The sequence below is a fragment of the Sapajus apella genome, unplaced genomic scaffold, assembly GCF_009761245.1.
Source record: "Sapajus apella isolate SASKATOON/1434 unplaced genomic scaffold, GSC_monkey_1.0 scaffold10, whole genome shotgun sequence".
NCBI classification, from domain to species: Eukaryota; Metazoa; Chordata; class Mammalia; order Primates; family Cebidae; genus Sapajus; species Sapajus apella.
The window spans coordinates 16,257,488-16,281,877 of record NW_022436950.1 but is presented as its reverse complement, the minus strand read 5'-3'; positions in this window follow the sequence as shown (position 1 = coordinate 16,281,877).

Here is a 24,390-nt window from a genome sequence, read left to right as displayed (position 1 = left end):
TAAGTCCAGGAAATACCGAGAACACCTCAAAGATATTCCTCTTGAAGAGCAACCCCAAGGCACATAATCATCAGATTCACCAGGGTTGAAATGAAGGAGAAAATACTAAGGGCAGCCAGAGAGAAAGGCTGGGTTAACCACAAAGGGAAGCCCAACAGACTCACAGCAGATCTCTCAGCAGAAACCCTACAAGCCAGAAGAGAGTGGGGGCCAATATTCAACACCCTTAAAGAAAAGAACTTTCAACCCAGAATCTCATATCCAGCCAAACGAAGCTTCATAAGTAAAGGAAAAATAAAATCCTTTGCTAACAAGCAAGTACTCAGAGATTTCTTCACCACCAAGCCTGCTTTACAAGAGCTCCTGAAGGAGGCTCTACACATATTAAGGAACAACAAGTACCAGCCACTCCAAAAACATGCCAAATGGTAAAGAGCAGCAACACAATGAAGAATCTGCATCAACTAATAGGCAAAACAGCCAGCTAGCACCAAAATGGCAGGATCAAATTCACACATAGCGATATTAACCATAAATGTAAATGGACTAAATGCCCCAATCAAAAGACACAGACTGGCAAATTGGATAAAAAGCCAAAACCCATCGGTGTGCTGTATCCAGAAAACCCATCTCACATGCAAGGATACACAAAGGCTCAAAATAAAGGGATGGAGGAAGATTTGCCAAGCAAATGGAGAGCAAAAAAAGCAGGAGTTGCAATTCTCATCTCTGATAAAATAGACTTTAAAGCAACAAAGATCAAAAGAGACAAAGAAGGACATTACTTAATGGTAAAAGGATCAATGCAACAAGAAGAGCTAATGATCCTAAATATACACGCACCCAATACAGGAGCACCCAGATACATAAGGCAAGTTCTTAATGACTTACAAAGAGACTTAGACTCCCACACAATAATAGTGGGAGACTGTAACACCCCATTGTCAATATTAGACAGATCAACAAGACAGAAAATTAACAAGGATATCCAGGACTTGAACTCAGACCTGGACCAAGCAAACCTAATAGACATTTACAGAACTCTCCACCCCAAATCCACAGAATATACATTCTTCTCAGAACCACATTACTCCTACTCTAAAATTGACCACATAATTGGGAGTAAATCACTCCTCAGCAAATGCAAAAGAATGGAAATAATAACAACCAGTCTCTCAGACCACAGTGCAATCAAGTTAGAACTCAGAATTCAAAAACTAACTCAGAATGACACAACTTCATGGAAACTGAACAACTTGCTCTTGAATGTTGACTGAATAAACAATGAAATGAAGGCAGAAATAAAGATGTTCTTTGAAACCAACGAGAATGAAGACACAACATATCAGAATCTCTGGGACACATTTAAAGCAGTCTCTAGAGGAAAATATATAGCAATAAGTGCCCACATGAGAAGCAAGGAGAGATCTAAAATTGACACCGTATTGTCAAAATTGAAAGAGCTAGAGGAGCAAGGTAAAAAAAAAACTCAAAACCTAGCAGAAGACAAGAAATAACTAAGATCAGAGCAGAACTGAAGGAGATAGAGACACAAAAAACCCTTCAAAAAATCAACAAATCCAGGAGCTGGTTTTTTGAAAAGATCAACAAAATAGACAGACCACTAGCCAGATTAATAAAAAAGAAAAGAGAAAATAACCAAATTGATGCAATAAAAAACAATAAAGGGGATATCACCACAGATTCCACAGAAATTCAAACCATCATCAGGGATTACTACAAACAACTCTATGCACATAAACTAGTAAACCTGGAAGAAATGGATAAATTCCTGGACACTTGCCACCTCCCAAGCCTAAACCAGGAAGAAGCCGAAACCCTGAACAGACCCATAACAAGGTCTGAAGTTGAGGCAGTAATTAAGAGCCTACCACCCAAAAAAAGCACAGGTCCAGACGGGTTCACAGCCGAATTCTACCAGACATACAAAGAGGAGCTGGTACCATTCCTTCTGAAACTATTCCAAACAATCCAAAAAGAGGGAATCCTTCCTAAATCATTTTATGAAACCAACATCATCCTGATACCAAAACCTGGCAGAGACTCAACAAGAAAAGAAAACTTCAGGCCAATATACATGATGAACATAGATGCAAAAATCTTCAATAAAATACTGGCAAGCCGATTGCAACAGCACATCAAAAAGCTTATCCACTATGATCACGTAAGATTCATCCCAGGGATGCAAGGTTGGTTCAACATAAGCAAGTCCATAAATGTAATTCACCACATAAACAGAACCAAAGACAAAAACCACATGATTATCTCAATAGATGCAGAGAAGGCCTTTGACAAAATTCAACAGCCCTTTATGCTAAAAACCCTCAATAAGCTAGGTATTGACGGAATGTATCTCAAAATAATAAAAGCTATTTATGACAAACCAACAGCCAATATCATACTGAATGGGCAAAAACTGGAAGTATTCCCTCTGAAATCTGGCACTAGACAAGGATGCCCTCTCTCACCACTTCTGTTCAATATAATACTGGAAGTTCTAGCCAGAGCAATCAGGCAAAAAAAAAAAAAAAAAAAGATATAAAAGGTATTCAAATAGGAAAGGAGGAAGTCAAATTGTCTCTATTTGCAGACGACATGATTCTATATCTAGAAGACCCCATGGTCTCAGCCCAACATCTCCTGAAACTGATAAGCAACTTCAGCAAAGTCTCAGGATACAAAATCAATGTGCAAAAATCACATGCATTCCTATACACCAATAACAGACTTAAAGAGAGTCAAATCAAGAACAAACTGCCATTCACAATTGCCACAAAGAGAATAAAATACCTAGGAATACAACTAACAAGGAATGTAAAAGGCCTCTTCAAGGAGAACTACAAGCCACTGCTCAACGAAATAAGAGAGGACACAAACAGATGGAGAAACATTCCATGTTCATGGTTAGGAAGAATCAATACCATGAAAATGGCCATACTGCCCAAAGTAATTTACAGATTCAATGCTATTCCCATCAAGCTACCAATGACCTTCTTCACAGAACTGGAAAAAACCCGCCTTAAACTTCATATGGAACCAAAAGAGGGCCCACATGCCAAGTCAATTCTAAGCAAAAAGAGCAAAGCAAGAGGCATCACACTACCGGACTTCAAACTATACTACAAGTCTACAGTAATCAAAACAGCATGGTACTGGTACCAAAACAGAGATATAGACCAATGGAACAGAACAGAGGCCTCAGAGGCAACAGAACATATCTACAACCAACTGATCTTTGACAAACCTAACAAAAACGAGCAATGAGGAAAGGATTCCCTGTTTAATAAATGGTGTTGGGAAAACTGGCTAGCCATGTGCAGAAAGCAGAAACTGGACTCCTTCCTGACACCTTACACTAAACTTAACTCCAGATGGATTAAAGACTTAAACATAAGACCTAACATGATAAAACCACAGAAGAAAATCTAGGCAAAACCATTCAGGACATAGGCGTAGGCAAGGACTTCATGACCAAAACACCAAAAGCATTGGCAACAAAAGCCAAAAGAGACAAATGGGACCTAATCAAACTCCACAGCTTTTGCACGGCAAAAGAAACAATCATTAGAGTGAATCGGCAACCAACAGAATGGGAAAAAATTTTTGCAGTTTACCCATCTGACAGAGGGTTGATATCCAGAATTTACAAAGAACTAAAACAGATTTACAAGAAAAAAAAACAAACAAGCCCATTCAAAAGTGGGCAAAGGATATGAACAGATACTTTACAAAAGAAGACATACATGGGGCCAAAAAACGTATGAAAAAATGCTCATCATCACTGGTCATCAGAGAAATGCAAATCAAAACTACATTGAGATACCATCTCACGCCAGTTAGAATGGCAATCATTAAAAAATCTGGAGACAACAGATGCTGGAGAGGATGTGGAGAAATAGGAACACTTTTACACTGTTGGTGGGAGTGTAGATTAGTTCAACCATTGTGGAAGACAGTGTGGCGATTCCTCAAGGAGCTGGAAATAGAAGTTCCATTTGACCCAGCAATCCCATTACTGGGTATATATGCAAAGGATTATAAATCGTTCTACTATAAGGACACATGCACACGAATGTTCATTTCAGCACTGTTGACAATAGCAGAGACCTGGAACCAACCCAAATGCCCATCGATGATAGACTGGACAGGGAAAATGTGGCACATATACACCATGGAATATTATGCAGCCATCAAAAATGATGAGTTCGTGTCCTTTTTAGGGACATGGATGAACCTGCAAACCATCATTCTCAGCAAACTGACACAAGAACAGAAAACCAAACACCGCATGTTCTCACTCATAGGTGGGTGTTGAACAATGAGAACACATGGACACAGGAAGGGGAGCATTACACACAGGGGTCTGTCAGGGGGAAATAGGGGAGGGACAGTGGGGGATTGGGGAGTTGGGGAGAGATAGTGTGGGGAGAAATGCCAGATATAGGTGATGGGGAGGAAGGCAGCAAATCACACTGCCAGGTGTGTACCTATGCAACAATCTTGCATGTTTTTCACATGTACCCCAAAACCTAAAATGCAATAAAATAAATAAAAATTTTAAAAAACACTATAATCTTTAGACAAAAAAGAAAAAAATACTTACTGAGCAAGAGTAAGACTGGATTAGAGAAGGTCACTTAGAAGGTCACTGTAGTCATTCAAGCAAGAACACAGAAGGTCCTGAATCAAGGGAGTGGTATTGGGAATGGAAGCAAGCGTTATATGGGATCTATTAAGATGATAGAAACAGCAGGATTTCACTGCTAGAGGGATATGTTAAGTATAGAGAAAGGGCTCTGTCTAGTGTCGTTAAAGTGACCTTCATTTGAAAATATAAATTCAAAGGCAACCAATACATGTTGCAGGAGTGAATGTAGGCATTCGGTGCTCCCGTGCGGAACGGAGTCCTTAGAAACACTAATATTCAAGGGGGAAGCAGAAGCTCTTTGTCAGTTATGCATGTTGCTATACATTTCCCCATATTGTGGTTTCTCTTTTTACTCAATATTGTCACTTAATGAACATAATGATTCCAATTTTAAGATAGATAGATTAATAATAGATGAATGATAGACAAATAGCTAATTTTTTTCTTTTTATGATTAGTGATTCTGTGTACTCTTTTGGAACTATTCTCTGCTACAAGATCATGAAATTATCCTATTATGTCACCATCTTCCAGACACTTTAATGTCTTACCTTTTCTGTTGAGACATACAATCCTCCAGAAATTGATTTTTGTGCTTAGTGTGAGGGGAGTCAAGATTCTTTTTTCTTTCTCTATGTATATCCAATCGCTCTGACATCATATATTGGAAATACTTCCTTCTCCCACACCCCTGAACTGTACATACATGTGTGGTTCTGCTTGCGGACTCTTAGTTCCACTCCATGGTCTGTTAGTCTCTTCTTGTCCGAGTGCCACGCTGTCTTCATTAATGTAGTTTTATAAGGAGCTTGAAATCCAGCAACAGAAGTTCTTTAAATCCTTCTTCTTCAGAATGCCTTGGTTGTTCTTGACTATTTGCATTTCATATAAATTTTGAAATCAGATTTCCAATTAATATAAAAATCCCTGGAGAAATTTAAATTAGGGTAACATAGAATCTATAAATCTAACATGAGGAAAATGCATCTTTGACATGTTAAGGCTTCTAATTCATGAAAGTGGTATAATTCCTGTGTATAGTTAGGTTTTCTTTATGTTTCTATAATGTGTTATAGTTTTATGATACCTTCATTAGATTTCTCCTAAGGTGCTTGATGTTTTTGATGCTATGGTTAATGGTACCTTTTTAAAACACATTTTATTGAGGAAAAATTCTCACACAACAAAATGCCCAGAATTTAAGTGAAAAATTTGACATATATGTCATCTCCAAAACAATCAAGAGATAGACCATTTTATTAATCCCTGACATTGTTTTGTCCCTTCGTAGTTGTTCAAATCCCACTCCCTGACTAGCCAATCACTTATCACATTAATTTATCCAGTTCTAAAATTTCACATATACATAATTGTATATCATGTATCCCTTGGTCTAGCCTCTTTCACTTAGCATATTTTTAAGATTCATTTATGTTGTTGGGTGTAACCCATGTCATTTTGTTGCTGAAGGGGGTTACATTGCATGGATATATCACAATTTGTTTACCATTCAGCACAGTGGTTGGAATATTTTACATCTGGAGGAGTAAGATACAGCTGAGAGTATAGCCCCATGACCTTGCCAACATTTAGTGTTCCATTTCTTTTATTTCATTTTTTGTGCTTTTTTACATACTGGTAAGAACTCCATAAAAATAGTAAATAAAATTGTTAATAGTTGTATTTGTTCCCATTCTCAGAGAGAAAGCTTTCAACTTTTAAACATTATGTATGAGTGATTTTTGTTGTCGATTTTTAAATCTGGATTTTTAAGTCAAATTAAGAAGGCTTCCTTCTCAATTTATATGTTTTACAAAATTATACATCAGCATTGACTTTTCCAAGTGCATTTTCTGATTTATTAATATGATTGCATGATTTTTCTCTATTTGATGGATATTTTGCTCTCTATATGGATACTGGTCAGGCACAGTGTCCAGTATCTGTATCTAGCTCATACCTGTAATCCCAGCACTCTGGGAGGCCAAGGCAGGCAGATCACTTGAGGTCAGGAGTTCAAGACCTGCTTGACCAATATGGTGAAATTCCATCTCTATCAAAAAATTACAAAAATTAGCCAGGCATGGTGGCAAGCACCTGTAATCCTAGCTATTAGGGACACTGAGGCAAAAGAATCACTTGAACTTGGGAGGTGGAGGTTGCAGTGAGACGAGATCACACTCCTACACTCCAGCCTGGGCAACAGAGTGAGACTCTGTCTCAAATATATGTATACACACACACACATATATAAACACATACACACACACACATACACATATATGGATCCTGCAAAATTCTAAGCTCCCCATTAACTGAATGTACCCATTTTGGCCAAGTGGATCCCAGAAAACCTTTAAAAACTTAGTTCCTAATCATGAGGGCTTGGGAGATCAGATAAGTCAGTAATTACTTTTTATTCCCCCTCCCTTTTATAGTTTGGACACAACAACTGACCAACATTAAAACAGAGATCACAGGACTGACAGAACAGACTTTTAGTGGCAATAAGATACCAAATTATAAACAGGACCTAAGACCATGCCAGGCAAGGGTTAAGTCATATACCTCTACACCTAAAGAATAAACTATGTCCTAACTGCCACAAGGATTTTCTTTTTCTCTAGCAGCTAAACAAGCACTGGTCTTAAAATAAGCAATAACAAAACAATTACAACTAACCCAGCTTATAGGTGCCAATTAACTTACCTCCAGTTCCACTAGCCATAACTACAGCTTTGATTGGACAAGAGACTGACTTCAGTAACTTTCCTGATAAAGGACCACTGACTGTGGACTGTTTCTGGCCAGTTTACAGAAGCTACACATTTTCATGCCTTAGTCCCGAAAAGACCTTTTGATGTAAAGTGCCAAACTGCAATACATTTAAATGTTGAGTCTCCACCCCAAAGTGAACGTGTAAACATGAGACATATGTTTCACATATGTTTGTTCAATACACGTGTCAGGACCATCTTCATGAATAATCATAGCTCCTCCTGTAACCTGTTGAATATGAATGTTTAGCCAACCCATTCAGAATAAATCTTCTGCCCCAATGCTTCCCCTTTCAAGTGGCTGTCTCTGGTCCTGGCCGGAGACTACACTCCTCAGCTTGTGGGATAGCTACCTTGCAGGCTGTAACCCCTTATAAGAAATAGTATCTCTTCCCCTCTTCTAAATGTATACATATTGTGTTTCTCTTTTAAGTTAATACTCTTTAAAATATTAAATCAACAGTGGATTTCTAATATTAATGCAATGTGGTCATGATTTTATATATCACTGGATTTTGTTTAATAGCATTTTGTTTAGAATTTTTGCATCTATATTTATTTAAAATGTTTATTTTTATTTTTTTCTAGTAAAGGTGTTTTCAAGTTTGGGAATCAAGATTATGCTGACCTCATAAAATTAGTTGTGACATGTTTCTCCTTTTTGTTTGGATGTAGTTGAGTCATTTTTTTCCCCCTGAACATTTGATGGAAATCATCAGGAAAATCAACTGGTCCTGGTGTTTTGTTACAGATAGGTTTTGATTACAGATACAATTTATATAGTAGATATGGGACAATTCAGATTTTCTCTTTTCTCCTGTTTTAGTTTTAGTAGCTTGTGTTTTTCTAGGTATTTTTCCACGTCATCTAAATTTTTAATGTTTTTGGCTGAATTAGGTCATTCCTGCACTGCTATAAAGAAATACCTGAGATTGGGTAATTTATAAGACAAGATATTTAGTTAGATCACAGTTCTGCAGGCACTACAGGAAGCATAGCAGCATCTGCTTCTGGGGAGACCTCAGCAAGCTTCCAATCATGGCAGAAGACAGGGGGGGCAGTCACATGACATGGTGAGAACAAGAAAGTGGGTGAGGTGCCATGCACTCTTAAATGACCAGATCTCATGAGAACACACTCACTATCACAAAAACAGCACAAAGCCATGAGGAATCTGCCCTATGACCCAAACACCTCCCACCGGCACCCACCGTCAACATTGGGAAATACAATTCAACATGAGATTTGGGTGGGGACAAATATCCAAACTAAACCACTGACATACAGTTGTTCAGAGTAGTCTCTTGTTATATTTCTAATGTAATGTTTATCTTTTCATTCCTGAAATTAATTATTTGCCCCTTCTTTCTTTGTTCTTGATTGGACTTCTTAAGTGTTTACATAAATTTTTGGCTCTGTTAAGCCTCCAATTTACACTAATTTTCTATTTCATAAATTATGCACTTGTTACTTATTATTATTTTCTCCCTTTTACTAATATTTATTTTCCTCTTTTTATTCTCATTTTTAAAAATTTATAAATATCGTTCATGTTTTCTCAGCCTTTTGTTTTAATACTATACACATATAAGGCCCAAATTTTCTTTAATGCAAAGTTTATGTACATCCTACAGTGTTAGATATGTAAATATTTTAGTTGACAGTCAGTTTAAAATATGTTCTAATTTCCATTGTGACTTTTTGTTTTGCTCATTAGTTATTTAAAATTATCATGCTTAATTTTCAAATGTATTTTTACTTGTTATTTTATTAACACTTTTTAAAGTAAAGTTTATGTTTTAGATATACAGAAAAATTACAAAGGTAGTACACAGTTCCCATATCCCCAACACCCACTTTCTCCTGTCATTAGCATCTAGCATTAGTATGGTACATTTATTACAGTTAATGAAACAATTGATACATTATTACTAATACCCACACTTTATTCAGATTTCTTGTCTTTATCTGATGTTCTTTTTCTGTTTCAATATTCCATCCAGAATATCATATTATTTTTTGTCATTGTGTCTTCTTAGGCTCTTCTTGGCTGTGACAATTTCTCAGATTTTTCTGCATCCGGTGACTTTGACAGTTTTGAAGAGTGCTGATCAGGTATTGACAGAATATGCTTCAATTAGGATATGTTTGACATTTTTCTTAGGTTAAGACATGGATTATTTGTTTTAGGGAGAAAGACCATAGAAGTCGAGTGTCATTCTCATGATGTATCAAAGGTGCATGCAGTCAATATGACTTTGTGTTGTTAATGTTGACCTTGATCACCTGGCTGAGGCAGCATTTGTCAGGTTTCTTGATTGCAGTTAGTCTTTTTCCTCTTTTATTTTTTAACTATCTAAATCTTTATATTTAAAATAAATTTCTTGTAGACAATATACACATCAGTCTTGTTTTGTTATCCACTCTGACAATCTCTGTTTCTTCATTGTTATATATAGATCATTCTTTTGGATATTCAGAATTTTTAAGAACAGCTTAATTCATCAAACATTTTTAAAAAGTGCTCTTCATTTTACCTTTGCATGAGCACTTAAAATACACATTTCCATTTCAAGATGACATTAATAATTATTCTACTGTAACAGAAGTGAAAATATAATTCCACAATTATAAAAGAGCTAAGCTGTAATTCATAATTAAATTATTTTCATGATTACAGTTGTGATTCTGAAATCAATACTACTTTGCAGCTCTGTTTTAAGGTTTCTGCATTTAGTTTAAACACACACACACACTCCAATAATTTATTTTCAGCATAAACATACAACTTCAATAATGAGATGTCTGCTAAAGCAAGCTCCTCCAAGATCAACACAGTATGTCTTCTTCTAAGGCTTAGGTTTTTCCCAGAAGTTCCAATACATGGAGTAGCCCTTACCAACAGTCACTGCTCCTGCAACAAAGCCTCTGGCTGCCCTGCACGTGTGGATCAGGTGAAGGGACATTTTAGAATTTCTCTTGCTCTTCAATTTGTCTACTCCATATGCAACAATTGCTATAAAACCTGACAGTCCAATGGGAGAAAAATAGTGCATCTGTAACTTTTTAAATAAGTTTGGATGTCTGATCTTCAACATATGATGAAAGAAAAACATCTGTGTCTTTTGACATTGTGATTGCTTCAAGAATCTCCCTAGAGCAAGAAAACTCCACATAAGCCAACTGGCTTCTTCACCAAACTTTTGATTCCACTAACTTTTGAAGGGGAAAAAAATATACAAGTATTTGTTTCTTTATCTATCCATCATCTCTCTGTTTAAATGATTTGGAAGTCATATTCATATAATGATATCAAAATTACATGTCGTACAAAAATAAATTTAGTAAGGACTAAATAAAGATCAAATAAAGAATTTTCTTTTTCTTTTTTTTTTTTTTGGGACGGAGTTTAGCTCTTGTTACCCAGGCTGGAGTGCAATGGCGCGATCTCGGCTCACCGCAACCTCCGCCTTCTGGGTTCAGGCAATTCTCCTGCCTCAGCCTCCTGAGTAGCTGGGATTACAGGCAGCGCCACCATGCCCAGCTAATTTTTTGTATTTTTAGCAGAGACGGGGTTTCACCGTGTTGACCAGGATGGTCTCGATCTCTTAACCTCGTGATCCACCCGCCTCGGCCTCCCAAAGTGCTGGGATTACAGGCTTGAGCCACCGCGCCCGGCCAAGAATTTTCATATATTAAATTATATATTTTATATTATAAAATATTTTTTTCTTACTAAAATAATATTTTAAGCATTGAAGCCAATACTTACTATTTTAAGTATTGAATTCAATAGGATCAAATGTATCTTTTTAAAATCATGAATTAATACTTTGTCTTGCAGCAATGTGAAGATTTGGAAGTTTAACAATTGTTTTCATGGATGCTATAGTTTAGGAAAAAATCTCATAGAGAAGCTTAGAAACAAATGGAAATGTTTTAAAATTGAAATAATAAGCCACTGAAACTCTTTGTAAAAATGTTTAATAGAAAATTCTGTTCCATGTTTATAAATATTCAGATGTGTAAATTTTAATTAATAATACTTTATGACTGTCACTTTCAGCAATACTGATAAAAAATAATTTTATTATCCTTTTTGAAACACCCTTTCCATTGCATGTATTTTTCCCTTTTTGTTAAAATGTTATTTTTACCTTGAAAGGACAGATTAAATGTGCTTATAAATTTTAGAAATATCTACAAGGTAACATATTGCGAGAAACTATTTTTCATTTTAGGAAAGGTCAGAAAATTTGGCATACTAATAATTTTGAGCAAAATAAATTCATGACTCATATTTAAGCTTAATAATTTTTAAGTGCTTTGCCACAAAATGAGTAGTTAACATTTTGCACGCTAACCATGTGCCAAGCAGTGCACCGTGTTCTTTAAAAACTTTATCTCCTATTGGTCCTCATGACAACCCTATCATTTCTCCAATTTACAAGTGAATAAACTGGATTCAACATAGTAGTTAAGCTTTTTACCCAAGATCACCCGAAAGTGTATTAGGTCAGATTTCTCAGAAGGCCCCCAAGAGGAGAATTTGTTTACGTAAGTGATTTCTTAAGAAAGTGCTTTCAGAATTAATGAGTAAGAAAGTAGAGAAAGCAGAAAACACAGAGGAAGAAGCCAAGTAATGGCTTGACTTGTCAACGGCACAATTTGTCCAACTCCAAGGCGGTAGATCTGGGATTCTACAAGCTGTTTCAGTGAGTAATGGCCATGCCACCCTAGGCAGATAAACTATCCGGCACCTCCAGTTTCCTACCAGTTCTCACAAGAGACTCTAGTATACTTCAAGGGTAGTCCTCTGAAGGATGTCACAGGTACATGCTTTTTAAAGAAAAGCACACTGAAGCTGTAGGATATCTCAGGAGAATCTGAGTGAAGCATCATTTGTGTTTGTTACAGCTAGTAAATGGCATAATCAGAATTAAATCTAAGGAATATGTCTTCAGACCCCATATTCTTAATCATTATACCAGGCTACTCAAGATAACCAGAAAATCTCTGGATAGAAAATAGACTTCCATGGCCATTACCTAATTACTTACAAAGCAATTAATACTTTACTGTGGTTTCATAAATATAAAATTTGCCAAATTAATGACATCCTGTAACTCTTCAGCTCTTCTGACTCCTTTTTATTTGCTCTAATAATTTGTTCATGATTTACAGGTTGAATGAATTTTCCGTGTGATACTTTCCTTGTAAATTACCACCAGAATTATTTTTAAATTTCAGTCAAAGGAGAGGCCAACATAACTGAGGAAATAGCTCTGTTTTCAATGTGGGTTTAGATGTAGCTATTTAGAAGTTGAGGCTATGTCAAATGTGCATGTATGTTCATCTAAGCAGTCTACCGTTTTACATAAAAGATATTCCTACAAGCCACAGTGGTGTTAATGTTGAAAAGAAAAGATGTAGTCCCAGCACTTTGGGAGACCGAGGTGGGTAAATCATGAGGTAAGGGTTCAAGACCAGCCAGGCCAACATGGCGAAACCCCACCTCTACTAAAATTATAAAAAATTAACTGGACATGGTGATGGGTGCCTGTTGTCTCAGCTACTCAGGAGGCAGAGGCAGGGGAATCACTTGAACCTGGGAGTTGGAGGTTGTAGTGAGCTGAGGTTGTGCCACAGCACTCCAGCCTAGGCAGCAGTATGAGACTCCATCACACACACACACACACACACACACACACACACACACACACACACAAAGATGATGATCCTAAAGGCTCATTGGCTATATTTGACCTTGAAACTTGACATGTTTTTTGCTATATCATTTTGGGTCCACTGAGTGAATATCCAGCTGAATTACTAGGGTGCTACTTCATATTAAATTACTCAGACCTGTAACTTTGCATGAAGGGGAAGGAAATAGGATAGATTTAGCAATTAAGTTCTCTCTTAATGGGAAGAAAGGGTAGTCACAAGGGAGATGAGTGGAGACTGAAGGACCTAAGTAATGGATACATTCTCTTTGAGTTGTCAGGGTAAGTACAAGGTAGTGGGAGCTTTAACTTTCCCCCTTCAATACCAGGAATCGCTTCTAAAATGATTCCAATCATTCAGCACAATAAAATCAGTATGTATTTGCAGATTATGAGCATAGATTTGAGAAAAGTTGGTGGTAAAACACGAGTATACTTGCTTCATTCCAATTTCTCACCAGCTAAGTGAAAGAGAAATTATCTCATCAACAGGACCAAATTAGAAACTTCTGGTCTTATCACAACCAGAATTATGTTAGCTAAAAATAATAATAGCTAAAATCTGTATAGTACTGTATGCCAGTTACATATTAGCTTATTGGCTTTATATATACATATGCATGTAATTTATTTATATTACCTTCCCATTTTATTACTGAGGAAACTGAGACACAAAGAGATTAAATAATTTTCCCAAGCCTACACAGCTTGGAAAAAATATATAAGGAATGCACCCATTCCGTGGTGTTAACTAGATATATAATACCTTAGGTGAAACAAGAAAGCAGGAAGTTATTCGGTTGATGCAAAAGTAATGGCAAAAACTGCAATTACTTTTGCATCCACCTAACAGGTTGGTAAGAAGTACATAGTGAATAGCCTCATCTATCTTTACATAAAATTTTATTGTTTGAGGTGTGTGACAGATGAGCAGATAATAGTCTTCATATTCTTGTGTAACTAAAGTAATTCAAAATTTATTTTAAAAATTCCCCGTCATATGAAATACAAATTTTAAATAACACTGAACTTTGGAGAAAAATAGGTTGGAAATATCATAATCTTTTCACTAGGATGATCACTTTAATACATTTTTAAATATCAATTCTTTCAAACTTTTTCTGAGGGAGAACACCAACTTGGACTAACAAGAGGAAAGAGAGTTCAAAATTGAAAGAGACTTCAATGCCCTAAACCTTTCATGGACATAAATAAGGTTGAGAAACCTATTCAGCTAAAAACACAGGCCTTTTTATAGAAAAAAAAAAAAAAAAAAAAAGGAGGGTGATGCAGAAAAGCAGAGCCAAGAGACCAAAGGTCAAAGAATCATTGCCAGGGAGAACTAAGCACTAATCAAAGACATGGTAACATGCACCTGGCTAGATTTTAGAAATACCGTGGGCCACTAACTCCAATGTGCCTCTTGTCTTCCTCCTCTCTTTTGAATAGGAATGTCTATTGCAGTTTCAGTATGTTTCCAAATTGTACACAGGGGGCATGGAGGGAAGATAATCACCTCTTAACTTCTTAACTTTTCAGGTCTGCAAATCAAGGTAAACTCTACCGGATGAGCTATGCTTGAATGATCACATTGAGGAGTCTCAAATACACCTGGGATAATTTAGATAATGAGTCAGATGTTGTAATAGAATGAGATTTTATTAACTTTGGAAGGGTAAGGAAAGTATCGTACATGTGGGAAAAAGAGTTGACTATGATTACCAGTTGAGAATCTTGAACATATTCCTTCCTGAACTCTTGCTGTTTCTGCACCCTGACCAGAGAAATATTATACTATAATAAAAAATGTCAGATAATATGGCAAAAATGTAATTAGGGCTTTATCAGGTACTTCAACAACTGTATGCATTCACTTGTGTGGGTTTACACACCAACAGGTTTCAACTGAAAATTCCCCCAATTAAGATGGAATTAAATGGTTGTGTAATGCTCTTCAATATGGTGATTATACATCTATTGCTCAATAATGCAGAATATTTTTTTCTTGAGGATAGATAACCGTCCACAAAATTTGTTCTCTCCTATGATGAAAGATGTTTCCCAGACACTTTTGCAACCAGGCAGCACATTGTGATTCAGTTCTGGTCAACGGGTTTGGGATAAAAGTGATGCATCCCCATCTCATGTCTGGCACATAAAACCCTATTGTCAGTCTTCTGGCTGTCTCTTTCTTCATTCTTCAGGCTGTCCTTGGCCAAGGACATCTAGAAAATTATGTGTTGAAGACAGCAGAATTTCCATTAGCCTGAATACTTCTGCTGGAGTGTCATACATTGCATTAATAAAATGCCAAGTTACAGCACATAAATAAATTTTTGGATAGGATATTTGTATATGTTTGGTATGAGTTATAGCACATCCAATATTTTTGGATAGGATATTTGTATATGTTTGGTATGAATTAATACTTTCTTTAAAAATATGTCAACAGTTTTCCTTGGTTCAAGATGCTGATTTTCTATATGATATATTTTTTTTAATATTCCATACTTATATGAAAATATAATAACCAATAAGCAGAAGCTTTAATGTCATAAGGGTATCTGTCAGCTCTATCTCTCTCTCCATCTTCATGACCATCAACCTAATCCAAGCTATAATCATCCACTGCCTAAACAACTACAAAGTTGCTTCTCATATCAGTTTTTGCCACCCTCCTATTTGTCCTCAAGTTTTAGTGAGAGTGATCTTTTCAATTTAATCATAGTTCCCATCACACCCATCATGGGCTTCCTATTGTTCTTGAAATAAAGTTTGTAATATGACAAAGTCCTGTGCAGCTCTGCCTTGTCTGAGCCATGTCGACCTTGGCAGCTTCATCACTCTTGCTCTCACGACTTTTTCTGGAACCATACCATGTATATCTCAGCTCTGGAGTGCACTGTGCTCTTACCTTCACCAAAGACTTGTATCTCAGCTTGAAAATTGTTTCCTTAGGGAAGCCTTGGCTAATTCCAAGATTGAATAATTCCTTCATGTTATGTTATAGCATTGTGTTACTTTATTTGATTCTATTTTTCTCACTTTGAATACTTTAAAACATTTATTTCATTTAATCTTTACCCAGGTGTTATATTCATGTGGTTTAACAAATATTTTTAAAATCCAAGGAAATAAATGAACAACATTAAGAGTAACCCCCAATGTAAATTATGGACTTTGGATAATGCTGATGTGCCAATGTAGATTCATCAGTTGTGACATATATGCCATTTTGAAGCAAGATATTGATAGTGAAGGAGCTTGTGCCTGTGTAAAATCACTGGGAGAATGGGAACTCTGTACTTTCAATTCAATTTTTCTGTGAACTAAAACTGCCCTAAAAAATAAAGTCTGTTAAAAACTACAGTGAAATATCTTCTCCCTATTCCTCTCTTCTCTCTGCTGTTCTTCAGTTGACTACTCCACCCACAGCCCTCATTCCTTAAAAGTCGCATGAAGAGTTGTGACCTTATGAGAGGAATAAAATCACTACTACACGATAGCCCAAAATGGAGGGATCAGCTATCTCTCTTCCAACGCTCTGGTTAGCTGCTGGTGCCACTCAGTGGCTTGTTTCCAATAGGAAACTAGAAGCAAGAGAGCTCAGGCTGCAGTGCATAGAGGGGAACATTCAGGAGTAGAAAACAGAGTAGAGAAAAATTGAAAGTGAATCAGATAGGGACCAATAAGTAATTTTTGTAAAGGACCAGATGGTAAATATTTGAGTCTTTGGGAGCCATATTGTTTCTGTCACAAGCATTCAATTCTGTTTTGTTCCCATAAACCTTTGTTTATGAAATCATGCAATTGATCAGATTTTACTTGCAAAGCTGTACTTTGTCAACTCCTGGATTAGAAGGCCAAACAAAGGATATCTAGCTCATCAAGACAAAGAGTGTTTCCTCCAACTCTAATGGCTCTATTAATTATTTACCCAGTTTCCTATTGATGTACATTTATATTGTTTCTAATTTTTACCATCATAAACAATGTAAAGTGAATAATCTTATACATTTATCATATTACGTGTGTAGAAATAACCATAAAGTTAATTTCAAGAAGTTGATTGCTTGGGACAAATCATATGTGCATTTGTAATTATGATAGAGTACAAGGATGCTATCCATAGGAGTGATAAGAATAAAATTCAGAACTACATTTTCATACACTGTATGAGAGTGCCTTTTCCCCTAGAGTCTCACCACATAGAGTATAATCAAATATTTGGATTTTTGCCATTTTGATGAGAGAGACTGTATAGCAGTGCAGTTGTGATTTGCATTGCTTGCATAATGAATGAGGTGTGGCATCCTTTATTTTTAAGAATGATTTTTATGTCTTTCCTGTGAGCTGTAAATTCTATACTTTGTCCATTTCTCCCTTGGGTTTTTGGCCATTTTCTTCTCAATTTCTCAGTATTACAGATTTTAGCCCTTTGTTACATAGGTTGTAATTTTTTTACCAAGTAATTTGCCTTTGATTTTCTATGGTATTTTTGACACACAAAAATTTTTACTTAAAAATTAGGGGAGGGATAGCATTAGGAGAAATACCAAATGCAGAGGACGGGGTGATGGATGCAGCAAACCACCATGGCACATATATAACTGTGTAACAAACCTGCACACTCTGCACATGTATCCCAGAACTTAAAGTATTTTAAAAATTAAAATATTGCACTTTGGGAGGCCGAGACGGGTGGATCACGAGGTCAAGAGATCGAGACCATCCTGGTCAACATGGTGAAACCCCGTCTCTACTAAAAATACAAAAAATTAGCTGGGCATGGTGGTGCGTGCCTGTAATCCCAGCTACTCAGGAGGCTGAGGCAGGAGAATTGCTTGAACCCAGGAGGCGGAGGTTGCGGTGAGCCGAGATCGCGCCATTGCACTCCAGCCTGGGTAACAAGAATGAAACTCCGTCTCAAAAAAAAAAAAAAAAAAAAAAAAAATTAAAATATTTTCTTTAAACACTAGTATAATTTATTAATCTTTTCTATTATAGTATCTGGATGCTTTTAGTTTTGGTAGTATCTTTGTTAAAAACCATTTGAACGTTTAATTCAATTGAATTCTATCCTGGTGTAAAATGTAAATCATTGATCTGGAAAACTGTCCCCTTGTCCCCACACCAATTATTGAATGCTGATACGGTTTGGCTCTGTGTCCCCACCCAAGTCTTATCTCGAATTGTAATTCCCACATGTCAAAAGAGGAACCTGTAATCCCCACATATCGAGGCAGGGAAGTAATTGGATTATGGGGTCAGTTTTCCCCCATGCTGTTCTCATGATAGAGATTGAGTTCTCATGAGATCTGATGGCTTTGTAAGTGTTTGACAGTTCCTCCTTCACGTATACTTTCTCTCTCCTCCTGCCTTGTGAGGAAGGTGTTTGCTTCCCCTTCACCTTCTACCATGATTGTAAGTTTCCTGAGGCCTTCCCAATTACATCAAACAGAGTCAATTAAACCTCTTTCTTTTGTAAGTTATCCAGTCTTGGGTATTTCTTTATAGAAGTGTGAAAATGGACTAATACAGATGCTCTGTCTTTTCTCCAGGAATTTGAGAATATACTCTTAATGTTGCATTGAATTCTAGTACGTATTTGGGTTTATTTCTGAACTTTCTACACTGGTACATAGGCCAGCTGTCTTTTTATGTATGAATGTAATCCTATCTTAGTCAATAATAATGTTTTTCTTACTGTTTGATTTTGTACTGTTAAATATACTTGTACACTTATTACTTGATTTGTTGGCTTTAAATTATATCACTTTACACACAACTATTACAGATGAGACACAGGCAAATTTATTTTGTCCAACATCTTTTCCTCCGGTTTTTGTTTGTTTGTTTGTTTGTTTGTTTGCTCTAATTTCCATTTTCAGACTATATAATGCTTATATTCTTTTCTGTTGTTCTAAATTTCACATTTTAAAAAACAGTTCTATAATTAAATAATTTATATCATCATCCTTTTTACAGGTATTCTCAGTTCTTTTATTTGGTTGATGAAACCAAAAGATTAGAGAAAGGCAGAAGAGCATAGATAATGAATCTGCATTCGACACCATAATTGATATAAGGATTTTTACATTTTTAACGATAAAGGGAAGAAAGTGGAAACAGACAGGGGCTAAAGTATATGGAGGGAGAGCAAATAACTATGTATTAGAGATTCTGAGAAGAAGCAAGATATTTGGAGTAGTTGAATGAGAACACTGAACGGACAGGTGCCTGATGTCATAGAGAAAAGTAACTAATTTTTACAATTTGCAATTTCATAGGTGAAGAACCTTCTGAGCTATCATGGATCCAGGTCATGATCTATGACTATGAGAGTAATTGGCTGAAATGAAATTAAGGAGAAGGTCACTGAATACAGAGAGGTCAAGGAACTGAAAGGCCAGAGTGTTGAGTCACTGACACAGATTGAAGTAATTGAATGATTTAGGAGATGACAGAAACTAGGGTGGTGAGAAAGACTGCTGGGAAGGTGCTCAAGATTTTGATTAAGAAATGGCTGGTGGCACGAGCATCAAAAAAACAGAGTATGTGTCTCATGAAGATAGAGGAATAATTGTCTAGAAACCATCTTGAAGAAGAAAAAAAATTGGCCTCTGTCTTAGTTAGTTCAGGCTGCTATAACAAATTCCCATCGCCCAACGTCATAAGAACATTTATTTCCTATAACTCTTGAGGCTGGGCAATCCAGTATCAAATGCCAGCATATCCAGTGTCTGGTGAGGTCCCCCTCTTCTTATTTGCAGGTAACCATCAACTTGTTGTATCCTTACACAGCAGATGGCAGAGAAAGGAAGCAAGCTCTCTCATGTGTCTACTTAAATAAGTGCACTAATCTCATTCTACTTATAAATTCAATAATCCCATGAGGATGGAGCCCTTGTAATCAAATTAACTTCCCAAAACCTCACCTCCTAATATTATCACACTGGGGATTAGAATATCAACATATTAATTTGAGGAGGACACAAACATTCAGTTCATTGGTAGTCTCCTCTTCATACCATGGTTGGTAAAAGAGCTGCTTTTTAAGAAAGAAAACAGCTTGGGTTAGTGGAGCCTTTTGAAGCATGCCATCCTGATTTAAATACAGAAGTTGAGAAAAATGCGTCATTAAGAATTTGTGGCACTGTTTCCAATAGCAGAGACTTGGAACCAACCCAAATGCCCATCAATGATAGACTGGATAAAGAAAATGTGGCACATATAGGTGCCATGAAATACTATGCAGCCATCAAAATGGATGAGTTCATGCACTTTGCAGGGACATGGATGAAGCTGGAAACCATCATTCTCAGCAAACTGACACAGAACAGAAAACCAAACACTATATGCTCTCACTCATAAGTGGGTGTTGGACAATGGGAACACATGGACACAGGGAGGGGAACATCACACACCAGGGCCTGCTGGGGGGTCAGAGGCTAGGGGAGGGATAGCCAGGGAGTAGGGTTATTTGGGAGGGATAACGTTAGGAGAAATACCTAATGTAGTTGAAGTGGGGGATGGATGCAGCAAACCACCATGGCACATGTATACCTATTTAACAAACCTGCAGTATCTGCACATGTACTCCAGAACTTAAAGTATAATAAAAAATAAATGAATAATTTAAGGCTGTGTAGTTTTGTTTATTGTGAAATAGCAGTTACAGGGGGCATAGGTAAGAAGGGAAATAATGCAAGTGTGATTAAGTTACTGAAACAAGGAATCCTAATGATAATTATTGTTTAGAAGAGCCTAGACCCTCCAGAGAAGTTTTCATCTCAGGTGCTAAGGACAGCTAATGATATGTCACTTGGGAGAATTCATCATTCCTGCTTACATTGCATATTATATGCATTTTAAGGGACATTCATTTCAGTCTCTCGATACAACCTTGATTTTCCTGAATATTCTTCTGTCTTAAGTAAGTTGAAATCCATGTCCCCAAAAATCACTCACTAAATGTAATAAATCCACAGGTAGAGGAAACTTTGTGGACTTCTTTCTTCAAAATGTCATTAAATTCTTGATATGTTTTATATCTTTAATAATATATTTAATATCTTGAATAACATAATATCACAAATTACAAATACTGAATTTATTCATTTATTTACATTTATTTCTCAGGAAAATGGCAAACACAAGGTGTTTTGTTTTTTGTGTTTTTTTTTTTCCAATAAAGAAAAGAAGTTTAAATGGCTCACAGTTCCTCAGGATGTACAAGAAGCATGGTGGCATCAGCTTCTGGGGAGGTTTCAGGGAACTTACAGTCATGGCAGAAGATAATAGAGGAGCCAACACTTCATATGGCCAGAGCAGGAGGAAGAGAGAGAGGGGATAAGTGCTATATACTTTTGTTGATTTTTATTTTAAGTTCCAGGGTACATGTGCAAGATGTGCATGTTTGCTACACAGGTAAGCATGTGCCATGGTGATTTGCTGTACCTATGAACTCATCACCTAGATATTAAGCCAAGTATGCCTTAGCTATTTTTTCTGATGCTTTCCCTCCCCCAGCACGCCCTTGAGAGGCCCCATTGTGTGTTGTTCTTCTTCCTGTGTCTATGTGTTCACATTGTTAGGCTCCCACTTACAAGTGAGAACATGAAGTGCTTGGTTTCTATTCCTGCATTAGTTTCCTGAGAATAATGGCTTCCAGCTCCATCCATATTTCTGCAAAGGACATGATCTTGTTCCTTTTCATGGCTGCATAGTATTCCATGGTGTATATGTACCACATTTTCTTTATCTAGTCTATCATTTGTGAGCATTTGGGTTGATTTCATGTCTTTGCTATTGTAAATAGAAAGCAAGGTGTTTTTGACACCACAGCTTGCTCTTGGCTCCGCCATGCTGTGGACAGTCAATATTCACTACACTAAATGTCAGCAGTGCATGGGAGAATTGGATCAGTTACATGACAGGGCAACTCTGGGGAAAAGCATGAAGAATCATCATATAGAAAGTGCCCAGCAGAGCATCTGATAAAAGAGTAGGTTGTTGGGTTGAGAAAGAAGGTGAAAATGTGCTTCGAGCTTCTACAATGCACATGGTAATAAGTAAGCAGAAAATAAATATATTTGTCTTGCCTCCAATAATACAGCTTCTACCTCTCCTAGGATTACCTGGGCAAGAAAACTCAGTGTATCCTTTAAGTAACAGTGCCAGTTAGTATATAATTAAAAGAATAAATTGTGGCTTTAACAAGTGCTGTAGTAATTATCAGAAGAAAACAAGGAAGCATGATGTAGAAAAATGATATAAACATAAAGAACATTTTTGTCATTTCGTTGCATAACTGTTGTGTTGAGGCAAGCAAAGAACTTGATGGTTTTCAAGGCCAAAAGGTACAAATGAGGTCATATTTGTGAAAATATAAACTGCAGAACTTCATATGAAGGTTTAGTGCTGTTCCTCTATAATTATTATTAATAAGTGGTATCATAATAATTAACTGAATCTTTAAAAACACTATCAGAGCCAATATAGGAAAACTGCAGAGACTAAACAACATGAAGAAACAAATTAAAAAGCTGAAAAGTTGTTAAATTCTTAGGTCCCCAAAACCGTGGTCTCATGAATTGTTTGCTTTAATAATAAATTATTTTTTAATAAAATGGATAATCCATGGTTTGGAAACCATTTTTTTCCCTGGTTTGAGATTTTTCATTTACTGTAGTTATGTTTATTATAATGGATCTTGGCTTACATTACTGAATAACAGGCCAAACTGTTCAACTTAAACATAATCTCTTCCGTATTCATTACTGAAAAATTGAAAAGATAAGAGTTTTTGCAGAAAACATATGTTGCTCTGCAGTAATATCTGGAAAAAATCATTTCAAAAATATGTGTGCTGTAACTAAAAGGCGTTTGTGCTTTCCTTTGAAGTTATGGCACTTAAGACATTGGATTGAAATATCTTATGTTAATTATGAAGACGAATTTGTGTTTCTAATCATCACTAAAAAGACACATCCGTGGCTTGAATATTAGTTTGTTTCACATCACACAGTACACAATTACTGAGTGTCAGTTGTACTGTCCCATATGCTTTATTTTTTTAAGGATTTCTACCCTGAAAAAAATTAGTATTGATTCATAAGACAGATATCCTACTCCCAAATATGGATAAAATTCCCATATAGCAAATGCTATAAGACCTATTAAACCACACTTTTAAAAATAACAGAATTACATTAAACATATCTGTTATTAAAAATTACAGGGAGTATTTGGATGTGAAGTTTTGATGAGGTGGTTAAGAGAATTGAGGTAAGCCACATTTAGGTCCATGGAAGCAGACATTAGGACAGTTTGGGGTGAAAAACATTTATTAGTCACCAAAACCTAAAAAGTGAAGAGAAAGAAAGCAGAACTGGACAGAGAATGAAGGCAAACATTGACGCAAGTCTGAGAATGTCTTAAAAAGCTGACAGAGAGCCCTGGAGCAAGTATTGACCATGAGAGTGTCCTGCACTGGGCCAAATGTAGGTGGCTCTGGGAAGAACGTAGCCTTGAGCAAAGAGGCTCTCTGAAGTTGATGTAGGGCCTGAAGGAGATGACAGCTGGAGACTCTCTGCTAAGCACCCTCCCAGCAGCTGGGCAGTGAGTCATTTCTTGAAGAAGGATCTGAGACTGTATGGTGTAGATCCTTGCTAATCACAAGCCTGAATTCACTAAAGGAGCATGAAGAATATGTGGATTGCCTCCACTTTTCTACATCTAGTGTTGTGCTATTTGTGTGTGTGTCATATTAATTTGTTTCCAGTGGAGAGGTATACTGCTGACAAGTTGATTGATGATGGGAACTGTTATAGAACTTTCCATTTCCAAGATTTAGAGAACAAAGGGATCAAGAATGAATCAGGTATCTGGGCTAAGATATGGAGAGACTATGGGAAAATGGTTCACAAACAGGTAGATAATTTTGAGGAAGCTCAACAAAAGGCAAGTCCAGTATGGAACTAAGAGATATAGATGTGAATTGGATTCCAAAAATGTATCCAAAATGATGTTAGATTTGAAGAGCAGCTGCCCAGGCCAAGAGTCCAGATGTAATCCTACACATCTAAGTCTTTTTTAGGTTAAAAACGAAGTTTGCAAAGCACTGTCAGAAAAAAAAAAGAACACCAAAAATATGAAAATAAAATGAATTCTTGCTGGAGGTAACAGTGAGCCGAGATTGTGCCACTGAACTCCA